Source organism: Tamandua tetradactyla, chromosome 3, assembly GCF_023851605.1.
Source record: "Tamandua tetradactyla isolate mTamTet1 chromosome 3, mTamTet1.pri, whole genome shotgun sequence".
In the NCBI taxonomy this organism is placed as follows: Eukaryota; Metazoa; Chordata; class Mammalia; order Pilosa; family Myrmecophagidae; genus Tamandua; species Tamandua tetradactyla.
This window is the reverse complement of record NC_135329.1, coordinates 168868827-168890626: the sequence shown is the minus strand read 5'-3', so window position 1 is coordinate 168890626 and position 21800 is coordinate 168868827. Positions and strand designations below refer to the sequence as shown.

Here is a 21800-nt window from a genome sequence, read left to right as displayed (position 1 = left end):
ATTATCATGACTAACTGAGTATCAACTCTGACCTAATTTCTCCCTACTTAGAAGTAGTGAAGTAGCAAATACTGAGTGTTATTTCCGAACTTGTAAAACGTGAAGTTGCCAGAATTTTATTCAAGTTCCTTGGAGGTGGAGCATTCAAATCCTTTTGGTGTTGAACCATTCCCTAACAATAATGATCCTTTGGTTTATTCTGGTTTAATGTTAAGGCTGAGACCATTCTTACTGACTCCTAGGTTAAATTGCATATTCCAAATTTTCCTTTAGTTTTATTTTCAATTTATTTTTCTGGAAATCAACTATGTATCATTTATGTTTTCTCCTCAGGGTTAACTTGGAAATGCTAAACCGTGAAATGTTATAAGATTGATTTCAATAGTGATTACATGTTTAATTTTTCTAATTTTCTAATCTGCTTATTTTGACAATTCTAGGCATTATACATTGCTGTAAATGATACTGACATTAACATGCAAAATTTAAAAAGTGAAGTCAAAGAAATTATATAGATATTCCATATAATGATTTATCTTTTACCCTTAACTATCAAATGCCTAATTCTAACAAGAACTGTTATAATCTTTAAAATTATAAGAATATTTTAGAACTGTGGTTCTTAAATTCCTTGTTTAATATAACTATTTGTGATTCTGTCAGAAGACTGCCATCTAACTTAGGAGGAAAAGTCAATAATTTAATCTTACTTAAAAATATGATATTAAATCTTCAGTTCTAAATAATGTTTCATTGATACTTAGCCTATTTTAGATGAATCTTTTAAGGACATGGGTGTACATGAATTAGATGAAGTTTAAACTTAGGTGCCTGTCTTAGTTTCCTGGGGCTTCCATAACAAGTACCACAAACTAGATTGCTTAAAACAACAGAAATATTGTTGTCTAACAGTCTAACAGTTCTGGAGTCTAGATATCTGAAATGAAGATGTCGACACAGTGTCATGTTCCCTGTGAAGTCTCTAGGGAAGAATCTGTTCAATGTCTCTCTCCTGGCTACTAGAGGTGTCCAGTAATCCTTGATATTCATTGGCTGGTGGCAGTACAACTTTTATCTCTGCCTCTGTCTTCACATGTCTTCTCTATCTCTCCCTGTCTGCCTCTTCTCTTCTTATATGGGCACCAGTCATATTGGATTAAGGATCTTCCCTACTCAAGTATAACCTCATCTTAATTTACCAAATTCCATCTGAAACAACTCTATTTCCAAATAAGGTCATATTCTGTGGAATTAGGGTATAGGACTTCAACATATTCTTTTTGGGAGACACAATTCACCCCCTAACAGTGCTTAAGTCTTGTCATGGTCAGGTTCATATGTCAGCTTGGCCAGGTGGTGGTGCCCAGTTGTCTGGTCAGGCAAGTGCTGGTCTGTCTGACTGTTGCTATTTCATGGACTTAAATCATGATTACACTGGCTGCATCCACAGCTGATTGCATTTGTAATCAAGTGTTTCCTGCAATGAGTGTCTCCTGCAATGAGTGATGCTTAATCTAATCACTGAAAGGCTTTTAAGGAAGATTCAGAAGAGACAGTCAGTCTTCCTGCTTCAGCCAGTGAGCCTCTCCTGTGGAGTTTGTCCAGAACTTTCATCAGTGTCACCAACTTCACAGCCTGCCCTATGGATTTTGGAGTCTTCCATTCTCACAGTTTTCCAGCCAGACCATGGACTCTACATTCCCATGGTTACGTGAGACACTTTTATAAATTTTGTATCTACAGATATCTCCTGCTGATTCTATTTCTCTAGAAAACCCTAGCTAATACAAGTTTTCTTTCCCTTTTTCTGGACTTGGAGTCATGTGTACCCTTCCCCTTCCCAACCTATTGCACCCCTCCTTCAATACACACACCTCAAGGTCCCAGGTTTTTGTGCTTTCTGATTCATCATTCTATCTATTTTCTCCCATCAAACCATTTTTTTCTGAGAGATAATTTGAATCTTCACATGAAAAGGATATACATGAGCATTGGACAAATTCTGTTATGGTTCAGAGAGCAAGCAAGCAGTTTTCTGAGAACATATTATTCCACACCCCAAAATATTTGGGGAGTAGGCATTTCAAATATTCCTCTTGGCATTTCACAGTGCAAGTTAACATATGAAAGTTTCTGAAAGTGAAACAAGATAAATATTTAATTTTGTTTTAAAGTTCAACTATCTAACTCATTTGCCAAAGGGAAGACCAATCTTATTTTATCTGTTATTATCCCTGAATAGATATGTCTCTTAATAACAGTTTAAAATGGGCAAGCTTTTATCAAGAAATCCCATGATATAGACAGTCTTCTATTCTTTCAATATGTAAGGGGACTACTATGAATATTCTCTAAGTAATGGTTTCATGCACTTATGCTTAGGTCAGAATTTTTTTTCCTCAAGCATGGAAGTGTGTGCATTTGGTGTAAAAGAATGTGATGCTGGAGTCGGGTCCACCTGGAACCTGTGCATGCTGAGGCTGTGGTGTTGGGCGCTGGCCTGCTTCTTGTCTCTACAGGCCGTAAGGCAGTGGTAATGTTAACTCAGGTGTTCTAGTTTGCTAGCTGCCAGAATGCAACACACTAGAGACGATTGGCTTTTAATAAAAGGGGGTTTATTTCATTAGTTCTTTAGAGGAAAGGCAGCTAACTTTCAACTGAGGATCTTTCTTTTGTGGGAAGGCACAGGGTGGTCTCTGCTGGCCTTCTCTCCAGGCCTCTTGGTTCCAACAACTTTCCCTGGGGTGACTTCTTTCTGCATCTCCAAAGGCCTGGGCTGAGCTGCAAGTGCTGAGATGAGGTATGCTGAGCTGCTTGGGCTGTGCTACGTTGTGCTCTCTCATTTAAGCACCAGCCGATTAAATCAAACGTCATTCATTGCAGCAGGCACCCCTCCTAACCGACTGCAGATGTAATCAGCAACAGATGAGGTTCACGTACCATTGGCTCATGTCCACAGCAACAGAACGAGGTGCCTTTGCCTGGCCAAGTTGACAACTGAATCTAACTACCACATCTGGCAAGCAAATTAAAGCTGGACGATGGTCTGAAAGGTTCCCTAATGGCAGTCATGGCTTCAGACTCCACTTGGAGGTTTTTCTTGAGAGACAAGGCTGCTGGATAAAGAATTTGCAGAACTTGAAGCTAATTAACCTTATACACGTAAAGTGCATTTTCTTGATCCAAACAAACTTGGTTGCTTTTAGCTAACCATAGTTAAAAGCAACCATAACCCCAGATAGGGGTTACTACCAGGGTGGAAAATTTCAGTTTGAAACTAAAGTTCCTGATGCATACAACACGGTGCTTCCCAAAGTAGAATGCTTGACCAAAGTCTGGCACCCCAACATCATGGGACATATATCTAAGTTGACTGCGAGAACACTATATTGACGGCACTGGCTGTGCTCCCATGCAGATGCTGAAGGATGTGGTTTGGGTACTGACCTTTTGAATTTTGATGGTCCACTGAATATTAAGGCTGCACCTCGTCATTTGTAGTACAAGAAGGACTTCCAAAATAAAGCTGCAAACCACATCAAACATGTCAGATGATACAAGGACAAGATCACAGGACCAAGAATTGAGTGCTATAGATATGTCTCTCTAACTTAAAACACGAGGTTAATCTACCTCCCTCTGCCCCCACACCCTCTCTCACTTCCCCTGGATTCTACTAGTTCACGGCCAGGTTGTCCAGAAGAAGAAATGCTGCGTAACTATGCATGTGCACTGGGGAATTTAACTTAAATACTGTCAGATAATGTGTTTTGGGTTCTAGAGAGCTGTCTGCTTACCTTGACATGCTTGCTTTTTCAAAACTGTACTGTTTAGGCTGTTGATGACATTCTTGAAACATTTGAATGAATTCAGAATTGAGACTAGAGCTTTTTTACCCTTTTCCTGAACAAGTCAGTTTCCCCTGTGCTGCTAATGATGTGTTCAGTGTAACCGGAGATTGGCAATAAGAAACTTGTTGCAAATGGGGATTGAATGCAAATTCTCAGCTTCTTCCAGAGATGTTGGCCCTACCTAGATGTCCCCAAGCTTGCCAGAATGCTTAGAATCATTTCCTGTATATCTCTCACTGAAATTCATATTTTATCTAATGTATGCATATTTTGGAACAGATGTGTAATTTGTACAATTTAATGCTTTAATTATTTTTTTCTATTCTCATTTAATCTGTATTTTCGTTGTATAGAGCAGACAGAAAGATGTTGGGTCAAGCAACTATTGAAAAGAAGTACAAAAGAAAATATGAAAGACAAATTATACATTCTGTCCAAATGTGACAAGAATCTAGCTTCTAAAAATCAGAGCTCTTACTTTCAGGTCCAGATGTGGCAAGAAAGTTTTGGAACTCTTTGAAGCCAGAACTGAATGATAAAAAACAGGGAGCTCTTCCCACAGGCTGCCTGGAGGAAGCTGGCTGGCATCCCAGGCCGGCTGACGACCATGGTGTTCCTGTTGTTGGAGAGGACTATAAACTACTAGGCAATGCTTCCGGAGCTGTGTATTCAAAAAGCCAGACCCTTGCTGCCCTGTGGGATGCTAGAGATACCTCAGGAAACCACCCACCCACTCTAGTGCCATCTGAGTCTTCTGTGTTTGCTGTGCTTCCGGCACTGTCGAGGGGATGCACCAGGTCCTAGGCCCTGGAGGACTATGATTCTGCAGCGGGATGGAGCCATACCTGGTCATGCTTGTGCACTTCAGAGTCAGAACACAGAAGAGAGGTGAATGGACTTACTCCTGTGTGTAGCATTTGAACCTGTGAAATCAAATGCAAGATAAATGCTTGTATGGTTTCAAAAAACAACCAACCGTCCAAACAACAACAAAGAGTATGAGGCTGGAAATGTGATTGGGGCCAGATCATAATGACCTTACAAGGAGCTCAAGAGTCATTCTATTCATACTGGGGACATATTGAACGTTTTTGAAGGAAAAGGGTATGAGAGATGATATATATTTCAAAGAACATGGGGCTGGCAAAGTAGAGGAGGAGGGGAAGGGGGGATGTCATTCAGTAGCTAATTTTAAGGATGTTTTGATAGTCCTACTGGTAATTTGGAGGTCCTAATTCCAGTGCTAATGGTTTCATAGCACTGGAAACGTGAGCTGCACATTTGAGAAAGATTTAACTTGAGAAAATAGGGAAAAGGAATGTGCAATGATAACTCAATTTTCTGGTTTGGGTTTATTGATGATGTTAATGTAATTAACTAAAAACTAGAATCTAGGAGAAGAAATGCTTGGGAGTGTGGAAGGATAAGGGTAATGAGTTTGATTTTGATCATATAAAATTAATGAGGGCAAATCATTTTAAATGAGACCATAATTGCTAGGTTTGCCTAAGGGTGGAAAGGGCAGTGAGGTAGTTTCTCTAGGCATGTTGCAGTCCCCACTTATTGTCCATGTGCCATTGCCTATATCTCTTTTCTCATTGACTGACTGGTAACCACTCTTTGACATTTGCTATGGTTTTGCCTCTCAAGGGTCTGTCTACTTGACAAAAGTTTTCTTTCAATCATTGTGAGTGAAAGCCCAGGTCAAAATGACATAAGGAAAAAAAAACTTGCAAAAGTACTACCATGACTTTAGTACTAAATAAAAACAATTTATTAAAATGTCGTTGGTGCAGTAAAAAGTTATAGTGTGTCTTTGCAAACGGGTTTGGTTTTTAAGGTTAAAATAGTCAAAGAGAGAAAGTGTAGTTGTTTCTAAATCATATGATTGCTAAGAAGACAGTTAAGTGTCACCTGTGTGAGTGTTACCCTGAGGAAATAGTGAACACGGGTGATATCAGTGTAGCTAGAGTAGGAGGTTGCCCATTTGGTATACTGTGAAGAAGTAACCAAAGGACTCCTGAGGCCAAATTATATGTATATATGCCATTAGCTTTCTCCAATTGCTAAAATCACTGTTTTGTCTTTAGGCGGTGAAAACAAGACACTGCAGAGGTAAAATTGCCCCTACTAAGACTTAAATAAAATAAACTTCAGTATTAGTTGTACCAAGGATTCTGTACTTAAATAGTCCATTAATTTTTTTTTTTTTTTAACATGGGCAGGCACCAGGAATCGAACCCGGGTTCTCGGGCATGGCAGGCAAGCACTCTTACCTGCTGAGCCACCGTGACCCACCCAGTCCATTAATTTTTTGAACTTCAATATGTTCATTTTTTTAAAAAACTTCGTAATAATAACCCCCTTACTTTTATCACAGAGTCAAGTATCAACTGAAATTATATGTGTGGCAGTTAGATTCAGTTGTCCACTTGGCCAGGTGAAGGCACCTAGTTCTTTGCTGCAGACATGAGCCAATTGTACGTGAACCTCATCTGTTGCTGATTACATCTGCAGTCGGCTAGGAGGCATGCCTGCTGCAATGAATGTTGTTTGACTTAATTGGCTGGTGCTTTAATGAGAGAGCTCAACGTAGCACAGCCGAAGCAGCTCAGCATACCTCATCTCAGCCTCGCAGCTCAGCCCAGGCCTTTGGAGATGCAGAAAGAAGTCACCCCAAGGAAAGTTGTTGGAACCCAGAGGCCTGGAGAGAAGGCCAGCAGAGACTACCCTGAGCCTTCCCAGGTAAGAAATAATCTCAGATGAAAGTTAGCTGCCTTTCCTCTGAAGAACTAACAAAATAAATTCCGTTTTATCAAAAGCCAAGCCATCTCTGGTGTGTTGCATTCCAGCAGCTAGAAAATATATAAAAATATTTTATAGACTATGAAAGACCAAACATATAAAGGGTTAATATAATTAAGCTGAGGTACAGAAATTGTCCACTAGGAGGGAAATAAGCCATTTTGAAGGGAGAACACTACTTTTATTAGTTCAAATTAATTTATGAGATTAGCCAATAAGGAAATGTGATGGAGAAGTGGATTAAAAATATTTAGGCAGGGGATGAACATGAAAACACCTGGCATCTTGGAGGAAGGAAAGAACTTTTGTAATGAGAACAAGGTGCCTGGTTTGAAATGGAGGGCTCGAATCAGGAGTTTCCTATAATTTGCATAGGTATAATTTTGGTAAACCAGATATATATTTAAAATCTGATATCTTTAGTTCTGAACAATACCTGGATTGATGTATTTAATGGTGAGTAAGGATACAATAACTAGGACTATATATTCAGACAGTAATGTAGGAAAACTGAGGGTTCTCCTCCAAGTGATTCTTGGAGGATCTCCTCTCCATTGCCCCTATTACCACTTTCAACACACACTGAACACACACAGATGCACTCGCCACTTCCATACACGATGCTCTTTCCCTTTCCTGGAATGTTCTTGCCTCCTCTATAATGGCTAAATACATAGTGTTGTTTCAGGACTCAGCTCAGGTGACATCTCCCCCTTCCTAGATCCCCAAGGTGGGCTAAGCCATCCTCCCCTTTGTTCCTTATGAACCCTGTGCATAATTCTATCATGTTACTTATTATATTACATAGATATAAATAACATACTGCATTTATATATGTATAAATGGTACATTCACTTTTGCCTCCAACAGTGGACTGTTAGCACTATGACTTGAGGATCATATTGGATTAATTTTTGTTTTCATTGAATATAGCATAGTTTCTAATATTATTTTAAATGCCCAATAAATAGTTGGAGTCAAATGAAAAGAGATTTTGGAGACTGAGTAATTTAGAAGAAAACACTTGATGAGATTTTATTTGTTTGTTTTTTGTATGCGGTATGGCAGGGTCACATTTCATTATTTTTCCATGTGAGTATCCCATTAATGCAGCACTGTTTGTTGATTTGTTGGATTTTGTTTGTTTGTTTTGCTTGTTTGGGAAGTGTATGGACTGGGAATAGAACCTGGGTCTCCCGTATGGCAGGCGAGAATTTCTACCACTGAACTACCCTCGTACCCCCTTGATGAGATTTTGAAAGATCCTGAGGTGATGATGGCAGTGGCGGCAGCAATAGAGAAGATAATATTGTGGAGGAGATTTGGAGGAAGACCCGGGATTCTCAAATGGTATGCTACTGCATCCTTCTCATTTATTTGCTTTTTAAGATTCATGAATTCATTCATTTGCTTATTCAACAAAACTTTCCAACACTTACTATGTTCAGGCACTTGGGGAGAAAAAGAAGAATCTGATATAGGATAGGTTTTCAAGAGCTTTGAAGACTAATTGAGAGAAATAAGAGACACAACTAAATACAAGGCACAAAAGAAAACACAATCACTGGCTGAATGACTAAAGAGTACAAAATCTCGGTTCAAACTGCCCTAGTTCTAGCACTTAACATGCAACCTTAAGAAAGTTATTTAACCTTTCTGTGCCTCAGTTTGTTTATCTGAAAAAAAATGAGAATAATAGCAATATATATATTATTGCTTTGTTGTGGAAATTATGTAAGTTGATCTTCAATAAAATCATTTCTAGTTATTGCTATTTAGGCATTTTAAAATTATTTCTATGCAGCAGTGGCATTATTGAGCCAAAGAATATCAACATATTTTCATACAAATCACTAAATTGACTTTTAAAAGTACTGTAACAGTTTATTTTAACAACCAGTTAATTAATGAATTTTTTAATATTCTAACAAGCTTGCTACACTTACCTTTTGCTAAAGTAGATGCAAAACATTTCATATTTTAAAAATATTTGTATAGATATATTTGGTGTGGTTGAGCATTTTTTTCTCACATTCCAGTTCAATTCGTATTCCCTCTTACATGAATTATTTGAGATTTTTATCTTTTGGAAGACTGTGGGATGAATATCAAGAGATGCCAATAGCCCATTTGGCATTATATAATTGGTGCTGAGAATTTCCTTTTTCCAAAATAATTTTTTCTTCCCTTGGTTTTCAATACTACAAACACTCTCCTAAATTTTTTGTAGCCTCTGTGGCTGCTCCTTCTGAATTTCCTTTGCTGGCTGATCTGTTACTGGCTTTTAATATTTGGTGCTCTATATTCTCCCCACGGATGAACAAGTAGTTCAAATGCCATCAATATTCTGTTGACTCTTCCATTTATATTTACAGACCAGACCTTCTCTAACTCCAGAAATGTTTACTGCAAATCTCTTCTTGGAGGTCACAAAGGCAAACAACCTCAACATGTCCCAATATAAACTCTTTAGCCCTCTCATTTCCCAAACCTGGTTCTTTTAACTTTCGGCAATAGTATCATCACTACACAAACATGAAAATTTAGAGTCATTTTGATACCTTCCTCATCCAATTCATCGCCGTCCTTTAAACTTTTATCTTTATTTCAAATATGTCTCATTACCTTCTCTCATATTCATCTAACCTCCGAACTATAGTTTCTTGTGTAAACTATTGCTGTAGATTCATAAACTCATGCAAGAGCTAACAGGCAAATTTTCCTGCTTAAGACCGTTAATATTATCCTACTATCATAGGAATAAACATCAAATCCTTAATATAGTCTACAAAGTCCTATATTATGTGTCCTGCTTCCACCCTTCTCACAGAGCACACTGTGGAAAGTTTTCCCTGTTCTACCATGTGATCATATAATGATCCTCCCCAATTTGAGGTGTCAGCATACCCCATTTCCTCTGCACCATCTCTCTTCATCTAGGTAATTCCTACCCTTTATCAGTCTGCTTAGAAGTCATTTACATAGGAAGCCTTCCTTGAAGTCCCAACTAGATAACCCACCCCCTCCTTTATCTTTAATTACTGCAGCCTGAATTTCTCCTTCATAAGTTATCACAATCATAATTAAATATTTGATTAAGTAATTAGTTAAATGATTGACTCCTCCCATAAGCTGAACAAGGGCGAGGCAGAAAAGAATTAGTAAAATAAAACAATTGATTAAAAAATGATCTTGAGTTAGCTACTTAACCTCTTTGAACATCAACTTTTTAGTTTTTAAAATGGGAAATTATTGTTCTGAATACCTCATAAAGTTACTGCAAATATTCTATGTGATAATGTATGTGAAATCATTTTTGAACTTGACAGTAAGATATATTTATCCAAAACTATTCAAATAGACATTTCCACTTGAACACTAAGGGATTTGAAATGTACAATTAAGTAATGTCTGGAGGCCTACGTTAGACTTGAAGTAAGCTCCTTGGTTGCTCACCTTGCATAATAGACTGCTTTTGAAATTTTCCCTTTCTAGCATGTATCTGGCAGTGTGTCCTCATTATAGATCAGCTAACCTTGCTTGGCTCTGGCTTGCATAGTTGTCTTCTTCTTCTAAAAGAAAAAAAAAAAAAGAATGACAACAACAGAGAAGGACCAGTTACCTTCTTTCTTGGTACTGGTCACAACAGCTGTGATTTAGAGAACAGATATGGTAATAAAAATAAAGAATATGTATTTCTCTGTTTGACATATAACATTTGTATAATTTAGAACTCTTGATACACTCTTGATATACAGGACTGTTAGAGGCATGTCAAAGAAGCCCCTAAAAGTCAAATAACAGAATCTTCTCCTCCTACTTCTTTTTTTTTTTGACCTAAAAAGAAGTGCTAGGTCACTGTAAGTTTGCTTTGTTAGGTCAGCTGGGCTGCACAAACAAAGTCTACTTGGTTATGGTTTAATGAGCCCAGTGTATCCACCAAGAAACTCTGGGATCCCAAGACCTTACCCAATTGTGAATGGGATGGTGACATATGCCAGTATAAGTACACATAGAGTGAAGAGGGCATAAATCAGAGGGAAGGAAAATGTGTATATTAAACATTCTCTCAGAAGTAAGAATTATACTAGAGAGATAGAATAAATATAAGTGATCAACAGATAAGGTTTAATGTATAGTTTGTAGTTAATTCTGTTATTTTTAACTTAAAATTTAACCTGCATTGCATGCCCAGCACATTCTTAATTGGGCCTGATTATAATTATATATGAACAAACTATAAAATGGAGGAAAATAATTATTCTTTAAATTGCATGCTATTGACTATATGTATTTGCAATGTAAATACATATATATTAAAAATAATGATTTGTTTCATATATAATGGACACAGACTCATCTTGAAATATGTTGGAAGCTCATTTTAATTTCAAAATAATTTCAAACTTATTGGAAAGTTGCAAAAAATAATACAGAAACAATTCATAGAACTCCAACATACCCCTCACTCAGATCCCACATTTGGCAACTCTCAGCATTTTGCCACATTTGTTAAATCATTTTCCTCTCTCTCTCTCTTTCTTTCCAGAAATCTAGTACATTATTGATCCAACTTTCAAATCTTTCCCTTTTATTAGCTCACTGATACTTGGGAGACTAAGCTTATCTAGATAGCTAAAATTAGTCAGATGCTTGAGAAAATTTTAAGAACAACAGAAAGCTTGGGAAGGTTGTAGTCTAAGTTGATTTCAACTATTTTTTTCCTCCTAAAGATTTTGAACTAATTTCAAAGATTCATACCCCAAATTTTGAAAACGGAATGTGAAAGGATACAACTTACCTTTTACAAAGGGGATTTATTAGGTTACAAATTTATAGTTCTGAGGCCAAGAAAATGTCCAAATTAAGGTATCAACAAGAGGATACCTTCACTTTTTAATCCTTTCTGCATAAAAAAAATAATTAAATGAAAGAGGCATGGATATGTTATTTTATTTTACTATAACAAAAAATATTAAAATTATGTAAGAAAATATGATTTAAAATCTGCAATATAATTCAGTACTAAAGAAAAGTTAGTTTAAAATGAAAAAAGAAACTCTCAACTATTTTTTTTTTTGGTTGCATGGCCAGGCACCAGGAATTGAACCTGGGTCTCCGGCATGGCAGGTGAGAACCAAGTATTTTGAATTGAGTTCTTTTTTGTTTGTTCACAACATAAAGTTGTTTGTATACAATAGAGAGAAGATAATATGGCCAATAAACCTTTGAAATTGTTAATCCACATGGAAAGCCTATCCAGATAACTCACTGGATTAAAAAAAAAAAAATCTTTATTTTTTGTTTTCCAAACTTTATGTCCCAATTTAATTTGCTAATTGAACGTTTTCAAGCGTGTGCTGAGTAGACCAGTGTAAATACCCTAGAACATTTTACAAATGTATATTGATTTACTAATATCTTTTGTTTATATATTTACATATCACATTTAACTTTTTCAATTGAATTTGATATGATCTTACTACTCTCCTTTCTTATGTCATTATGCCCACTGAGTGGTTGGTTTTACTTTTTAGTCACACGGTATCTTACAGGTATTGTTAACCAATGAAGCATATTGCATTATTCATCAGTTTTATACTCTAGAGTATGTATTAGGTGGCAATTTAAAATGAGGACACGTCCTCATTTATTGAGTACATATATATCTTATTGGGTACTTTATGCCATACATTTACCTATTTATATTAAAATTGGGCATTGTTTTGGTTTGCTAATGCTGCTGGAATGCAATATGCCAGAAATGGATTGGCTTTTACAAAGGGGATTTATTAGGTTACAAATTTACAGTTCTGAGGTCAAGAAAATCCAAATTAAGGTATCAACGAGATGATCCATTCATTCAAGAAGGCCAATTGTGTCCAGGTTTCTCTGTCACACAGGAAGGCACAGGGCAATGTCTGCCGGCCATTCTCTCCTACAGTGTTTTCCAAAATGGCTTGCTCAGCTCCTGTGGGTCCTTGTGGCTTCTTCTGGGGCATTTTTTTTTCTGACTTAGCTTCTTTCGGTTCATCTCTGTATTGGCTCTCTTAAAGGACTTCCACAAGTGATTAAGACCCAATTTGAATTGGCAGGTCCTATCTCCATGGAAACAACCTCATCAGAAGGTCCCATGCAACAGTAGGGCTGCCCCCACAAGACTGGATTAAAAGAACATGGCTTTCTTGGGGTATATTATAGATTCAAACCAGTACAGGCATTAACATTTTTATTGTGTAGTTTATCAACAAATGCCACAGGAATACAGAGCTTGAGTTAAGTAAGATGTCTAGTTTAATTATAAAACTCACATATAATTATTAATTTTTAAATTCTGATTAATTGTCATGAAATGTGCTTTGTCCTACTGGTATTTTAAATTATTCATCTTCAATTTAATATAGTCAGAGCCTCTATTTTTTTCTTTTCTATCATTTCTTATTTTATTTTTCACTCTTTTCCTTTGCTCTTTCATTCTTTAGAGCTTAAACTTTACTTGTTTCTTCTTTCTTCTCTTTTTCTCAGCATTTCAGTGAAGATGGTTAATCTTTTTTGATGTGTAACTCCTAACAATTTGCTGAGTTTTTGGTGATGTTTTGCCATGTTTTATTATTTTCCTTCTTTCCTGCAATAATGGATACATTGCCTCCAGTCACATAGTGATTGCTTACATAAAGCAGGACAATACTAGGAATCAAAATACAGATCTGAAAAAATGAAATGACAAGATTTAAAAATACCCATGTACCATGGAGAACAGAGCTTAAAATTACAACAGTTTCCATTTTTCAAATGAAAGCTAAGCCACAATTTACAAGAAGTTACAGTTTAATGGATAAATTAACACACCTTTATTGAGCATTTTTGTTCTGTACACGAGATTCCTTGTTTGGATATTTTTAAAATTCCTGGATTTCTGGTGTTGCAGTATTGTAGTAGAAGAAGTCAGACACATTTTAAAGTTCAAGTACTAGATCAGGGTGCCTATCTTCCTAAAATTTTTGCTGAAATTTGGAAGGTGATAAATTTCAGGGAGATAGTTTATGTGCTGTAACAATCAAAAGAGTTTAATTAACATTAATGGCAATTGTGATCTCAGCTTAAATAAAATCAACTTCAGATTAGATAAGGGACAAGATGTTTTATTTAATCAAATTCAAGTAGAAGTATATCTTTTGAAAATGCTGATATGGTGGGGTGTGAGATCTTTTCTTTAGTTTTCTTCTTACATTTAGAAAATTTCAGTTTAACCTTAAGGTCAAATTGCCTCTCTGTATGTTTGTTTATCCATCTATTTACTTGTTGTTAAATGTATATATAAAAGAGCTCTGGTTTCTAAAACAATTTTGGCTCACATGTTGTTTTGAGTTAGAATTATATAAAGGACGAAGAAGCTGTTTCTTAGCATTTCCTATCTTTAAAAAAAATTCTAGGACACTTTTTAAAATACTTTAATGTTTTAGAAATCATAAAACATCATAATTTATAACCTTCATTAAAAATAAAACACTAACAAAAACAATAAAAATTCCAGGCTTAAGGAAGTAAAATATATATATACAATGCCTTTGTCTTTGCCTCTTATGTAAGAGTTTGGCTTCTTAGCAGGCCTACAAATTACTTTTTCTTCAGATTGTCACCTTAGTTGAGTTATGTACATTTGTAACACCATTTATGGCTTAACTTTATAACATAAAGATGAAATTCTAATCCTGTTATATTTTCAAAAAGATAAACACTGTATTTTAGTATCCTGGCTAAACAAATAACATACTGGGGGTTGGTTTAACAAGAATTTATTGACTCTTGGTTTGCTTCCTCCCAGGATCATTATCTTCTGGCTGACCAGCAATTTCTTGAATTCCTTGGCTTTTCCACCACATGGCAATGCACAAAATGTGTCTTTTTTTTCTGGTTCCGATGACTTCCGGCTTCAGCCTGCTCCCCATGGTTTATCTCTGACTGACTTTCACTTTGTTTATAAAGGACTCCAGTAATATGGATTAAAGTTCAGCCTAGTTGAGTTGGGCCACACCTTAACTGAACTAATATGGAAGAGACCCGATTCACAACGGGTCCACACCACTAGAATGCAGACAAGACCAAGAACATTTCCAAACTTGGGTATACAAGTCAACGTACATCACAGTAGAAGAAAACCGAAACAATAAGCTATCCTCAAATATTGGCAGTCAAATGCCAATCAACATAATTAAAGTTAAAAAAAATGCCAAATTTATCATATATATTATTTACATATGTAAAATAAAAATTGTAATACTGACAGAGAAAGGAGTGGCAGATCCACGTTGAAAGACCATCATCAGGTACAAAATACCTTCAAACCTTTCCAACTGACTTTTTTTTTGGTATGCTGTGTGGTGGGGTCACATTTCGCTGTTTTTCCATGTGAATGTCCTTTTATTGCAGCACTGTTTGTTGAATTTTTGTTTGTTCGTTTTGCTTATTTGTTTGTTTTGGGGGAAGTGCATGGACTGGGAATCCAACCCAGGCCTCCCACGTGGCAGGCAAGAATTCTCCCACTGGACTACCCTTGCTCCCCCTAACTGACTTTTAAGAGGTCATGTTGACTTAAACAATGGGAATTTGTCAGCTCAGGGTTTTGAGGCTAAGTTAATTTTCAAATCAAGCTGTCATCAATGTGATGCTTTCTTCTTGAAGACTGGCATTCTGGGGCTTTTGCCTTGATCCTTTGGTCCTAGGCTTCCCTGTCACATAGCAATACACGCAGTGACCGCTCCTGGCCTCGCCTCTGTCTTCAGGTTCTGTTTACCTTCAGCTTCTTGCTTCTCATGGCTTTTCCTTTTTCTGTCTGAATTTCAGTTTATTCATAAAGGACTCCAGTGATAGGATTAAGACCCATCCTAATTGAGATGGGCTGCATCTTAACGGAAGTAACCTCATCAAAAGTTCCTACTTATCATGGGTTCACAGCAATAGGAATGGATTAGGTTTAAGAACATGTTTTTCTGGAGTATGTACAACTCCAAACCACCACAGATGATTAGTCTAACATTTCCAGTGCATAAAACCAGAAGGGATAGGGGGGTGTATAGGACTAAACAAACCTTGGAATCAGAAATTTAGGGTTTCAAGGCACATTGAAGATTATCTAGCTCAGTTTTCCAATAGGACTCAGGGAAAGGAATTTTTCCTTGATCTTCCAAGAGGAGGTTATTTTTTAAAAATGTGCTCCTACTTCTGATTGTAACTACTGAAGTAACTGATTGTTACTTATTAACAACTTTGTATCTCTCATTAAATGGTAAATTTCTTGAGTATAAGAACTGTGCTATATGCTCTGTATCCTTATAGCATGGCACTATACCTAGAATATAATAGAGAACATTATTGAATAAATGATGACTGACTTCTTTCTATGATAAGCGGCCACAAATCTATGCTTGAAAATATCATTGCTAGGAAACGCAAGACAATGCGTGACCCCATGCATTACAGTTTCAGGTATTTTTACTTCTCCTGAATAGGGTCCCTAATTCCCTGTAAATACTCTACCTTGACTAATTATACTACCTTGAGATCATAAAGAGTGGCTCTGTGCCTCTTCTACATGAAATCAGCTACCATATTCTACCATGTCTGGCTTACACTCTCTCTAACTCACTCATGCCATTCCTTTACTATATTTAAGTTGTTGTTGTATTTTAAGATATATTCCTGTTCATCCCAATAAAATTTATCAGCCTAGTAAACACTCAGCTAGGTGATCTAAGGCATAAGTTGAGTAGGCAGACTTTGTTCTGAAGAAATAACATATACACGTATAATTTCAAAATACTATGGGATTTTCTCGTATATTATTTCATATGGTATCCAAGATTTTAGATAAGCATAAGGTGCTGCATAATAACAGAGAAGAGGCTTTTAGCCCAACCAAAGTGATCAGATGAGCAATTATTTTATTATTTCATTTCATCCTGTTAGATGCGATATTTTATTCATATCTGTCAAGAGCTATTTGGATCTTTATTCTATCATGCAAATTGCATCCCTTCCTAAATTTCTTCATTAATCACATACCTGGTAAGCTATTTTTTAAAAAAAATATGTTCATATTAAAAATTTTGAAGAGTATAAAACTAAGGACTGAGGTTTATGACACATCTTGTCAACCTGTTCTTTAGGTTGTCTCATCATCCACTAGATAGCTCAGCTAGAGATCTTCTATTGCTTACAATGAACAATTTACATAATCAAGTTTTCCAAAAATATTAACTCATTATTTTGTAAAAACCTCATTCCCATTAAGTAGTCCATATCTCTTTGATGTAGCTGGCTTCAAAATATTTCTCTTGTGCTGTTAGGTGCTTATGTTCTTGCTCTATAGGAAGTTTTGGGTTAAGGCAGAACCACTTATTTCCTAAACAGTAGAATTGTGAATTATTGACATTTCACTACTACGTAAGCAATTATGTCCAACTTCTTTATGCTCAGACGTATGACTTTAGGAGTCACAATAATTAACACTGGTATCTCTGGCCATAGCTTTTAACCTTCCCTGGATCAAAATCTCTCTTCAGAGTTACTTGAGGTGGCCAGTCTAATTTGTATTATCTGTGTTCTAGTCATTAGAACTATATCAAATTGAGAATGAGGATGAACATGTAGTGCTTACCTGTAAAAAGCTTCTGGAAGCTATCAATTACCTGAAAATTGATGGTGATTTAATCATATGAAGTTAATAAATAAGAAACACACTGTCTTCTACTTTATACTTTCAGATATGGTGCACAGAGAAACCCTTGTAAAGAATTAAATATGTTTTACTTCTTCTTACGAACTTTTTCTTTAAAGTTTGAGTTGGTGAACTTATTATGTGCAGCAGTGGCCAGGAGAATGTGTATTAAAAATCCGCCCCCGCCCCAATATTTACATTTGCATAATAACATCCTATACTCTGGACCATTATTGAGTATCAGTGTGGAGTGGGACAGTGCAAAAAAAACCAGCTAAATTTTCCCCATGAGACAGCAGCTAATTCAAGGAGCACCCATTAACACCATATGTCTCCCTAAATATTATAAGGTAATTTCTGGTTTCAATAACTTCTTTGCAGCCTTTAGCACATTGATCACTCACTTCTCTCCCACCCCGTCCCCGCTTTATTTGTCATCATACTGCTCTGATTTACTCACTACTTCCTATGAAATAAGATATTTGATTAAATAAGCTGTGAAAGAAATAATAGTACCCAGCATCTCACTCAATGATTGTGATTTTATAGCTATGGGATAAGCCCTGGCCTGTTAGCTTTGGGAGTTCTCTCCTAGTAGTTCTAATATGTAACTGGAGGTTAGAACTAGTGTCTTAACTTAAGGATTGAACTGTATGGCTTTACCTAAAAAAATGGGATTGTCATACTGTTCAATCTAATATCTTTTCTTTCTATATATTTGTACTTGGTGCAGTTAAGAAAATAATAATAAGTATTACTCTGTTCCAGGAACTTTACACATATCAACTCATTTAATATTTACTAAAACCCTATCGGGTAGATACTATTAAGAGCTCGTCTAGGCAGTAGAGGGAGCTGAAGCAGAGAGAGGTTAAGTGACTTGCCCAGGATCACACAGCAGTTATTCATATGGTGTCTGTTTACTGACTAGATTGTAAGTTCCACAAGGGCAGGGATCATTGTTCTGTTCATAGATGTCTCTCAAGTGCCTAGAAGAGTGTTTGGCATGTATAGGAGCTTAATAAATATTTACTGAAAGAAAGGAAAAAAGGAAGAAATAAAAATAGAAAGGATTTGAATATTTACCTTTTAACAAAGTATATGTGTGAGGTTTAAGTTTATAGGAATATTAGTCCCTTCAATATCTTCAAAATAGTACGTATATGAAAAGCTAGAAAATACTTTGGATAGGTGGAGAATATCTTGCCTCGATTTTAAATAAATAGCTGAGAAAAGGAAAGGTAAATTGACTTTACTTAGGAAATGCAACACATTAGTTGATAAAACATCAAAATCCGCACTTTTATTTTTATTCTGAGTTTGTAATTATGTGGTGAGTAGTTCAGATTAACTCCAGTTTATATGAATGCTTTTAAGATTTTTTCATTGTGTGTATAGGGACTCTTGAAGATAAAGAATCTTTAAAACTTTGTTAAATTTTTCACTGCAGAATCTCAAGGAAAGGGGCTTTCTTTTTTTTTTGGCATGGGCAGGCACCAGGAATCAAACCCGGGTTGCCTGCATGGCAGGTGAGAATTCTGCCTGCTGAACCACTGTGGCCTGCCCTTTATTTTTTGGGGGGTGGGGGGGACTTTCTTTCAAGTCTTCTCACACTGACAACAACTTTAAACACTTCTAATTCTTAAAGGAAATGCAATTACTAAAGACCTACTTATACCAAATGTTACAGCCACAAAAAGAAAACAGATACAAGCAATATCTATTTTTTTCTGAAGTTTATGTTACCATAAAATGCAAAACATAAATATTTCATTTTTTAAATCATGGATTGAAGCTATTACCTTATTTGTAAAAACAATTTTGTACATGGGCCATTGTTAGAATAAATTAGTCACATGAAAAAAAAGAGAAATACATGTATTTTTATATAAGAATGAAAACCATTTGTAAGAATAAAGTACGTTGCAATTATACAGGAATACACTAACCTCTCATCACACTTTAAGGTCAAGTAAGGAGTATTTTTGACATAATATCTGTAAGCTTTCAGGGACAGAGGCCTGATTTGAGAATTTTCTGTTTAGGGAATGATAAAGCCTTTTCATCTGCAGAGTAGTGATTTGGAGGCACAATAGACCTGATATCTGCTTTCCAGATTGCATGTGAGTCATTTGGTTCTTTTATTAGCTCTTTCTTACATTACCATCTTGTCCGCTTTACTTGCTGCTCTTCCTTTGTTTGGGATAGCAAAATTGGGAAATATGCTGCACTTGTGAGTGGTAGAAATCAGGACTGAGCTACAGTGTAGCCCCCGTGATAAAGTTAGCTCAGCTGCACATCTGATTTTTAAGTATCTTTCAGCACTGCCAGATACGTATGAATCTGAGCTCCTAGGACTTAGAGTCCTAAATTGATGAAGACACATTGTGAACATAGTAGCTACTTTCCACTGAGTCATCTATTCACTAGGAACCCTGGTGCTACTCCTTAATATATACTACCTAGAGACTTTTAGACTTTTAATTTAATCCTCGTTTAGGAGTGCTTTGGGGGAGGTCTGAGACAACTGCTTTGGGAGATGGTGTTTTGCATGTTGCAAAATATATAGAATGCTATCTAGTAGAAGGAAAACTGGCTCTAGTGAGAAGGAAATCTATTCTATAATTAGAATCAAGTTTTAGTAGTTAAATCAGTCTTTATTGTCAGAAGCGCTGCTAGGTATCTGCTTTTATATAGATGCACTTTACATGTAATATTGGTACTTATTAATTTCTATTCCAGGACTACTTGCTATGATACATGAACTATAACTTTAATACCAGCTGAAAGTCTCCTACAGATTTGAAAGAATACACACTTGTGAGTTACTCATGGGCTTGTTTTATGCCGCAGTATACAGGAACTATCAATCAGTTTACTGCCTCTTTTTCCTTCCAAGTTTTTGATTGCTTCTATAAACCCCAAAAGGACTCATTAGGCTTGCTTCCTTTTCGTTTTGAAGTCCCAATGCTTAAAGCACTTTTGTAAATAGTGATTTGAACTTGGGTGAAAGGTTCTGAAACATGCTGAAGATCAAACCAATCATCTAATATTACAAATATTTCAAACGACAAAACCTGGGAGCAAAACCAATTTCTAAAATATCATTAATGAAATCGTTGAGAGATTATATGGTAATTACAATTCAGCAAATACAACCAAAAAGAAAGAATACTGAGATAATAGGGGAAGATAAGGACATTGGCTTTAGTATGTATGTGCAGGTTTGTGTGTCATGAATGTCAGAAAATGGGAAAAGTAAAAAGGAGATAATTATAAAAATATTTAATGTTCCATCTGTTTATATTTCTATTTGCAATCTACTTACCACTTCAAATACAACTCCTCAATTTAACTTACGGCGATTACAATTAGAATGGGCTTTGATACCCCAAGTATGCTTAAATTATACAAATACTACATTTCACACCCAGAAAACAGGGTCACCTGATATTTCACTTGGAGGTTGCACACTTGGAGATGGTGGAACATTCTAGGCAGCAGATATTGTTTTGAAGACCTGTAGAAAGTTAAAAAAAAATGAATTTGAATGTCTTAGGAAGGATGCATTGAATTATATTTCCAATGCAACTTTAATCACTTTCATTGTATTTGTACCTAGCTCTGAAGGCATTTAACTTTTTGAACCCTGAACCATATGAACAGTCAGATTAAGATAGTTTTTTTAATGAAATAATTGTTCCTGAAAATTAAACAAATTAAATGTGTGTTTTTCCTGAAAGATACATGTCATTGTTTTTTATTACAACTATTTAAGTATATATATTCATTAATATCTATCAATTTAACTTGTGTGAAATATCTCTTGTGGTATAAAAATAAAATTTAATCAAAATCACCTCTTTCAGGGCTAGAGGTTATTTCATGGCATTGACTAATTCATCTCCAGGGCTTCATAGAGACATATGTATATGTGTATATGTACATTCATATGATACACATCTTATGATTTAAAATAGCATAAGAATGTGTATGAAATACGCATCATTCTTTATTCAAGGGCAAGTTATATAAGTGAGAACTTCACTTACAGGAAATGATATTAATATTAATTCAAAATTCACAGATGCCATATTTTATAGGAAAATACTTTTAGAACATTTTTATTATTTCCTTTAATTTATTGCTGCTGTTTTCCAGCCTCTTGATTTATGGAAGCTATTAATTTATTTACATATTTTGCTCCTAATTTAGTTGACTTTACAGGTTCATGGAAGTAAAAGAGAACACAGCACTACTAAATTAAAACAAAAATATAAGAATTTCCACAAAAAGTCATAAATGGCTTCTTCTTTTTCTGGTTGTCTTTTCCTTCTGGGTTGAAGACTTTGAAGGCACAGGAAGAGGAAAAAAGCTTTTGTATGTGAGTTAATCATATCCTTGTTAACCTTTTGCCTTCAGCCACA

At 35.8% G+C, this 21800-nt stretch overlaps 2 long non-coding RNA genes and 1 pseudogene across 2 annotated transcripts in view; all 3 read left to right on the top strand.

Annotated features, from left to right (window-relative positions):
• The window catches only part of LOC143676479 (uncharacterized), a 134159-nt gene that overhangs the window by 99569 nt on the left and 12790 nt on the right, over positions 1-21800 (top strand). The window lies entirely within an intron of this gene.
• Positions 2406-3555, top strand: LOC143676831 (NEDD8-conjugating enzyme UBE2F pseudogene; annotated as a pseudogene).
• On the top strand, positions 14498-20194 carry LOC143676478 (uncharacterized). Its single transcript, XR_013172114.1, has 3 exons — positions 14498-14983; positions 19419-19496; positions 20116-20194. It is a non-coding gene; the product is annotated as an uncharacterized LOC143676478 (long non-coding RNA).